General features: G+C 33.1%; 1 pseudogene; it reads right to left on the reverse strand.

Moving 5' to 3' along the window:
• Positions 1-5,148: 5,148 nt before the first annotated feature.
• Positions 5,149-6,732, reverse strand: LOC132629164 (F-box/kelch-repeat protein At3g06240-like; annotated as a pseudogene).
• Positions 6,733-7,972: the final 1,240 nt, after the last annotated feature.

Here is a 7,972-nt window from a genome sequence, read left to right on the forward strand (position 1 = left end):
ATCCACTTGATAGGCTTTGGTTACATATCAACCACATATATAAAAGAGGATATCCACCACATTCTTTTAGATTTTTTTTTGTTTCGTTTGTTGTCTTTATGTGTGACGGTTCTTTCAGTCTTAAAATATCATAAAGAAGAGTTTGATTGGTAATTGACCTTCTTAAAGATTTTTATTGGCTTATGTACACTTTTCTTACATAGTAGATGTATTTGCTATTATATGTGGAGCAGCTAATTTCTTTTGCCGTAAAAGGTTCAATTATATAAATCTCAGTTTGACTTGTTATACGTGTATTTTGTTTTTTTAAGTGGTTACGATGTAATGTGACTGATATTTTGTAGAAAGTTGAAATGATAAGCAACTGACATGTTAGGCATAAGTATTATTCCCTTCTTCCCACTTTATTTGTCATACTTTTTTTCTAGGCTGTTTTTAAACAAAATGTTATATGTTTTATTTAAAAATAATCTAACTTTAAAACTTATAATTATACTCTTAATGAGATGATATATAGTCAGATAATATTTATATTTGTTTTAGACCACATGTTTCAAAAAAAAAAAAAAAATCCCTTCTTAAGTTATATGCTCAGTCACCACATACATTGAGACAACAAAAATAGAAATAGAAATCGATAAAAGTTGAGGAGAAATCCACGCTCCTTGAATCTAATCCATAATGAAAAGTAGTATGACGTATATTTTCATTTTCCCTTTAAACGCACTGGTCTTTAATTTTTGTTCTTCGCTTAAAGAAGTGACCGAAAAAACCTTGACGTTCTGGGTTCGAACCCCGCTCAGTAAAAATAATAATAATAATAAAGGCAAGACTTTCGCAAAACCTCTACCTTAAGGCCAAACATTTGTCCAAATTAGGTCTATTCGGGAAAGGTCTAATTTTTCACAGAATAGGCCTAATTTTGGGAAAACGTTTGTCCCAACGCTTAATTTTTGCCCGAATAAGCCTAATTTTGCTACAAAACTCTGGCTTTGCAATTTTTTTTTTTAACTGAGGCGTGGTTCAAACTTAGAATCTCGAGGTATTAGACGAAGGATAAAAATTTAAAACCATCCCCGAATAAGGCCAATCATGCAAATTGTCCATCTTTTTTTAATTTTTTTTTTTTTTTGTACAAGAGGAAGATTAGTAGAAACCGGGTAAGAAGCCCAAAGAATAGTCACATGAAATCTCAAATATCAAGGATTCCAACAGGCCAATATCAAGAACCCAAAGACCAGCCTTAGTGGATCTCTGATCTGACTGGGTTGAACTTGGTCATTTGCAAGACTGACCTTCAAAGGCACTGGACTTTAATTTTGGCCCCTCAAATTGTTTTTTTTTTTTTAATTTTTGTCCTTCGCCTAATATCTAGAGGTTCTGGATTCGAATTCCGACTCAGTCTTTACCCTCAAATGCACTGGTGTTTAATTTTTACCCTTCGTTTAAAAAAGTGACTGAAAATATCTTGAGATTCTGGGTTCAAATTACGCTCAGTAAAAAAATAAAAAAGAATTTCACAAGGTAAGACTTTCGCAAAACCTCTGCCTTAAGGCCTATTCAAGCAAGGTCTAACTTTTGCCTGAATAAGCCTAATTTTGGCAAAAGTTCGGCGTTAAGGCTGAGGTTTGCCTTAAAGCCTAATTTTTTACCGAATAGGCCTAATGTTGCTACGAAACTCAGGCTTCCAATGTATTTTTTTTTCTGAGCCGAGATTCAAACCCAGAACCATGGAGTATTAAATGAAGGACAAAAATTAAAGATCATCCCCCAATAAGGCCAATCGTGCAAATTGTCCCTTTTTTTTGGGGGGGGGGGGGGGGGGGGTGAGGAAGAGGTAGATTAGTAGAAACTGGTTAAGAAGCCCAAAGAATAATCACATGAAATCTCAAATATCAAGGATTCCACCTTCCAACAGGCCAATATCAAGACTTTTTTTTTTCTGCGTGGATTGTCCTTCTTTTGGTGTGGTCTTTAACTTTTGTCCTTCAAATTGGTGGTCTTTAATTTTTATCCTTCGCCTAATATCCGGAGGTTCTGGGTTCGAATCACAGCTCATCAAAAAAAAAAAGAAGGAAATTTCCCCAGACAGATGTTTGGATTCGCAAGGCAGAATTTTACAAGCCTGTAAAATTTTGCCTTGCGAATCCAAGCTCTACCTTGCGATTTTTTTTAAAAAAAAATTGACTGAGCGAGGATTTGAACCCAAAACTGAGGGATTTTTAGCGAAGGACAAAAATGAAAGACCAGTCAATTTTTTTTTTTTTCAAAAAGTCGCTTTTAGCGAAGGACAAAAATTAAAGACCACCCTAGCGAAGGATAATCCTGCAAATTGCCCATATCAAGAACCCAAAGACCAGCCTTATTGGATCACTGAGCAGGGGTTCGAACCAGGCACCCATGAGTTTTTAGGCGAAGGATAAAAATTAAAGACCAACAATTTGAGGGACTAAAATTCAAGGTCAGTGCCATTGAAGGAATTCCGCGCAAAAATTTGGTTGAACTTTGAATTAGCCCACATAAACTTCCTACTACTAGAGTTTGTCCTGGCCGATCGTCCAAACCAGGGCGGGTCTGTTCTAAATTTTAGGAAACTCTTTTGTGGTCGGGTGATTTACAAGAATAGCCTCAAAAGTGGTTGGCATTGAACTTTTGACCACGTTTTTCCTATTGGCAAAACTTCAAGTTTAATTAGTTTTGTTGCATGGGCAACACTTTTGACTTTTGATCTTGAAAGTTTGATCATGAGGCAAGCGGGATTCAAAACCATCCATTTTCAAGGTCATTGAGTTAATTTCCTGCTTATTCGGTCCAGGTTGGTTTATGAAAGAAAATTGATGAAAGGTCCAGTTAGCTATTGTGCAACTGACAAAAAGCATAGTTACTAATAGAAAGTAGAAAGAAGATGTTTTCTTTCACAAAATTGAACTTCCGTTGACATTGACAATTTATTTTATGAAAGGTCCAGTTAGCTATTGTGCAACTGACAAAAAGCATAGTTACTAATAGAAAGTAGAAAGAAGATGTTTTCTTTCACAAAATTGAACTTCCGTTGACATTGACAATTTATTTTAAGGGAAATTTCAATAATGTATGATCTAGCATAAGAAATTACATTCATGTAGTCATATTTTTAGTTTACATTCGCGTAGCCAATTTTTCACAACATTATACAATAATATATAACTTTATATACCTACTGTAGACAATGTATTAATCTTGTATAAAAGTGCATAACATATGTTTATGCGCACTTCTACATTGCTATACAAAATTATACAAGAAGTGTTTATACATAAGAAGTGTTTATACTGTATACACTGTATAAGAAGTGTTTATACACACCTTACCCTAAATAACACCAACATTAAACCGTAAACCAAACTAAAAACACTTCAAAAACTTTGAGCGGGCAACTTAAATGGGGCATTGGAACAAAAGTAACCACCAAAAACAAAAAGTAACAATAATACCTTTTGCGCACTAATTTTGTGCGCAATAGGGGTTAGTTTTATTTTCCCCACACTTATAATTTCAAAATTTATGTTTTTTCCATACTTTGACCAAAGATTAGTCATGTCTCATAACTCCGGAATATCAATATTTTATATAGAACCTAATATCTTTTTATGCGAACAATAATGTAGGCTCAATACATCAAGTATACCGAAACGTTTGGATCATCGTTTTAGGGTTGTAAAGTGCCTGAAGTAAAATTTGTTTGGAAACTTGTTACCGTTAGATTTAAGTGTTTTATTTTATAAGGTTTTGATTCAAGTATTTTATTATTTAGTCAAGGCATTGCTTTATTTCGAGTATGTCGAGATTTTTTTCATAATTAATTTAGGACGTCGCACAAGTTATTAATAAACGATAATAAAGACTAAGATAACTAATTATCTTTAAAAAAATAATATCAAAAAAATATAATATTAACATAAAATTCACATAAAATGCATCATGTTAAAAATATAATATTAACATAAGATAATGTATTAATTGACATAATGCATTTTAGTGCGCAATCAACAAAATGCCAACGTATGGAAAAGGAAAAAGTTAGTTGGGGTGAGGTATGTAACTCCTGAAATATAAGAGGAAACGTCATTCTTTCTTAAAGCAAATAGAAAGAGATTGAAGGTTTGATCCAAAACTTACAATTTTATATTGCGCACAAATTCACGTTTATATATTATATTTTTCTAATAACTAAAACTAAAATTATTTGTTAGTCTTTTTATGTTAATATTATATATGTTAATATTATTAATATTATATATTCCATATAAACATAATATTATATATTTTATATTAAAAAATTATGTTAATATTATATTTTTTTGGTATTATAAAATATATAATATTAATAATATTAACATAAAATTATATCATGTTAATATTATATTTTTTCGGTATTATTTCTTAATGATAAATTAGTCTTTATTATCGTTTATTAATAACTCATGTGATGTCCTAAATTAATTATGAAACAAATCTCGACATATTCGAAATAAATTAATGTCTTGACAAATAATAAAACGCTTAAATCAAAACCTTATAAAATAAAACACTTAAACCTAACGATAACGAGTTTCCAAACAAAACTTACTTCGGAGCACTTTACAACCCCTAAAACGACGGTCTAAACGTTTCGGTATACTTGATGTATTGAGCCTACACAATTGTTCGTAAAAAAAGATATTAGGTTCTATATAAAATATTGATATTCCGGAGTTTTGAGACATGATTAATCTTTTGTCAAAATATGGAAAAAACGTGAATTTCAAACCTTTAAAATTATACAAAGTGTAAGAAAAATAAAACTAACCACTTGTGCGCACAAAATTAGTAACGGTCTCATCGCGCACAAAATTTGCACGCAAAAGGTACTATTGTTACTTTTATTTTTGGTGGTTACTTTTGTTCCAATGCCCCAAACATGGGTCATTTAAGTTGCCCACTCCAGAGGACTTTATGGCTTCGGGTACCGTCCAACGTCATTGTCAGCCTTATCATGTCCATTTGAAATGGACAAAGCAGGGTAGCCAATTATTCGCAAGACCCAAAATGGATCACCACATATTCCACCCTCCATTTGATCCACCCAAGAGCAATTCCCCTCATTATTATTCGTAATAGATCTGTCAGCAATTTAATTAGTTGCACATATTCCTTGCTATGGAGGAGTGCGTAATCTACTTAGCAAGGAACCTGTGCAGCGGTCAATATATGAAAAATTGGCTATTTCTAAAATTGTTCCTTCAAAGCGTAAGCCACATGACAAAGGAGCTTACAATTGCAGCAGTGGGCTTTAATGAACATAATCTTGAAGCGTAAGCCACAGTTTTTTAATGAACATAATAAGTTGATATTTGTGATGATAGAAGGTAATAATACCCAAAGAAATATAGTTGAAATGCACCCAAGTAAGAAAATATTCATTTCAATGTTGCTCTTTCGTTACTCTCTAACTTATATCAGTTCTCCTGTATATTAATGTGCCATTATACGTCCTCTTTATGTATCAACTGTCTCCATATTATGTATGAACAACAACTAGATTCACTTACCAGATAGCTACTTTTTCGAACACTTGGAGTGATGTTGCAATTGAGTGAGCAAATGGAAGCTACTCTTGGCAAAACTTCAAGATATCGGTACAAAAAAGAAAGAGATATCTTAAGACGCAAAAGAGTATATTTTCCAGAGTGTAGTTATCATCACCATGAACACATCAATAGAAAGGAAGGTACTCACAATCATTCTATCAGGGTTGTCTAAGTATATATCATATTGAGACAAGTAAAAATCATGAGATCTGGATGATAAAACGGACTCAATGAAATTTTTTAATTCAATGGTAACCACATATAAACGATACATTATGAAATTTCTCCCCCCATTAGGCAGTTCTCGACACATAAGAATAATATAAAGAGAGTAGCTATGTACCTAAAGTATATATGTAGACAGAGGGTAAAAGAATAAATCTTTGTGCTTTCCGAGCATACCTTGATTTAGAATAAAATTGTATAGCTACCAATTCTTACCTCAATACGCCATGGAGCAAATTTCCATCCTTTCACTCATTGGATCCATAGCTCTTCAAACATCCTCCAGAAAATTTGGCGAAACCAGACTTTCCACAAATAGATTAAGCTCGCCTCCATCATCACATTCACAACGTGTTTGATTCTCAGGCCGCTCAAAAGTGTCATCATCTCTTGAAACATACCACCACACTAAACCTGAAACATCTTGCAGTAAAATTTCATCATTCTGGGAGATGAAAATGGGCCAAACCACCTTATTTACAAATTTTGGGATCGAAGCAACCTTGGTCCATACTCCTTCATTATCCACACATCTTTCTTGGTTCTATAGTCACAAGTCACGCATAGATTACCTACTGAAAACACTAATTTCCAGTTAGAAGCATCACCACTTGGGTTCGGCAATGCTAGATTTCCAAATGTCTCATCTACAGGGTTGAACCGTGTGGCATTCCTATCACTAACACCACCGTTGATCCAATGAAGGTTTCCTTTTAACAAATTTAACAGGTTCAGTCAAACAGATACTTGGGTAGTAATGAATCTTTTTCCAAGAATTACTTCTTAAACTATAAACACTAACAGGAGTAACCAGAAAATTACTAGATTTACTAGCCACAATTTCTACGATTCTGTAATCATTCTGACACGGAATATAACCAATGTTGGGTATTAATGTGTAATGGCATTAATGTGTTATGAATGGGAAATGGAGGGAAAAATGAATATTTTGAATTATTCCCTTTGCTTTATGGATGAAGCATTTCTCCCACGTTGGCGGTGGAAAGGGAAGTTCTTGTACTTATATAAAAGCATTCTTTCTAGTTGCTAAAGGGTTAAGAAGGGGGTCTCCCCTCACGCCGTCGTCGTCGCTCGGCTTCGGATTTGGTCTATTGATTGATAATCTTTTTGGATCAAATTTTCTTTAATTAATTATTAATCATTATTTAATTATTAATTAATTATCCAAATCATGACCCGATTTTTTGACCCGGATCCGTGCACCTAACCCGTTCTCTTTCCCGGATTAAATTTAAATTTTCCCACCGTTTTTAACAGGACTGTAATAGTGCCTCAATGGCTATAAATTCCTACTGATACTCAGATTTTTCCTTACGAATTTTCTGACTTTCTAATCTTCTTGTACTCTCTTAAACTTTTTGTGTGCTTTACTGTCTTCGAGTGGTTCGCAGTTCGCCGGAGTTTTCTGTACTGATACATCGGTGAGTAAATCGTTCTATCCTGAGAGGATATATTCCACAACCCCGGGTGCATTGAGAAAAATAATTTCCTTAAGGACATACTGTGCATTTAGTGGGCTCGATTTGCGTACATTTTACCCTTTCCAGACCCAAATTCTGAAATTACATTGGGTATGTTGTTGTTGATAGCTAAGTCTCGTGAATCCTAAAGTACTCAATATTCAATAATTTGTATTTATTTTTTAGAGTTAATATACCATTAGATAGTGTAACTAGAAGGTGATAATATGCTTAAAGATTCAATCAATTATTTTATAGACAAGGACCCAACATATATAATTTTGCCATCTCAACTAACTACGCTTTGGATTGTAAAATGTGTTTAGAGTTGTGTTTTGCTCTGGTCTTTCTTATTTTAAAGTGTCTGTTGACGCATCTTCAATATTAAAGAAGTATTTAGAAAAAATACTATATAAAAGACTCATTTAAATATCCATCTATTAATAGTGCCGCGTAAAATGAAACAAAAGAAGTACAAAAATAGAAATAAGGAAAAGTACCTATATGCAACAATTATTTCTTTATAAATTTCCTTATGGAAATTCTTACATTTAACATTAAGAATCTGAAAAGTGGTTTCATCAATCTAATCGTTCAGCCTCTAATATTGGTTTCTAACTCATATAATTGGCAAAAAGATCGAAGATAGGCTTTCAT

The sequence above is a fragment of the Lycium barbarum genome, chromosome 2 (assembly GCF_019175385.1).
Source record: "Lycium barbarum isolate Lr01 chromosome 2, ASM1917538v2, whole genome shotgun sequence".
In the NCBI taxonomy this organism is placed as follows: domain Eukaryota; kingdom Viridiplantae; phylum Streptophyta; class Magnoliopsida; order Solanales; family Solanaceae; genus Lycium; species Lycium barbarum.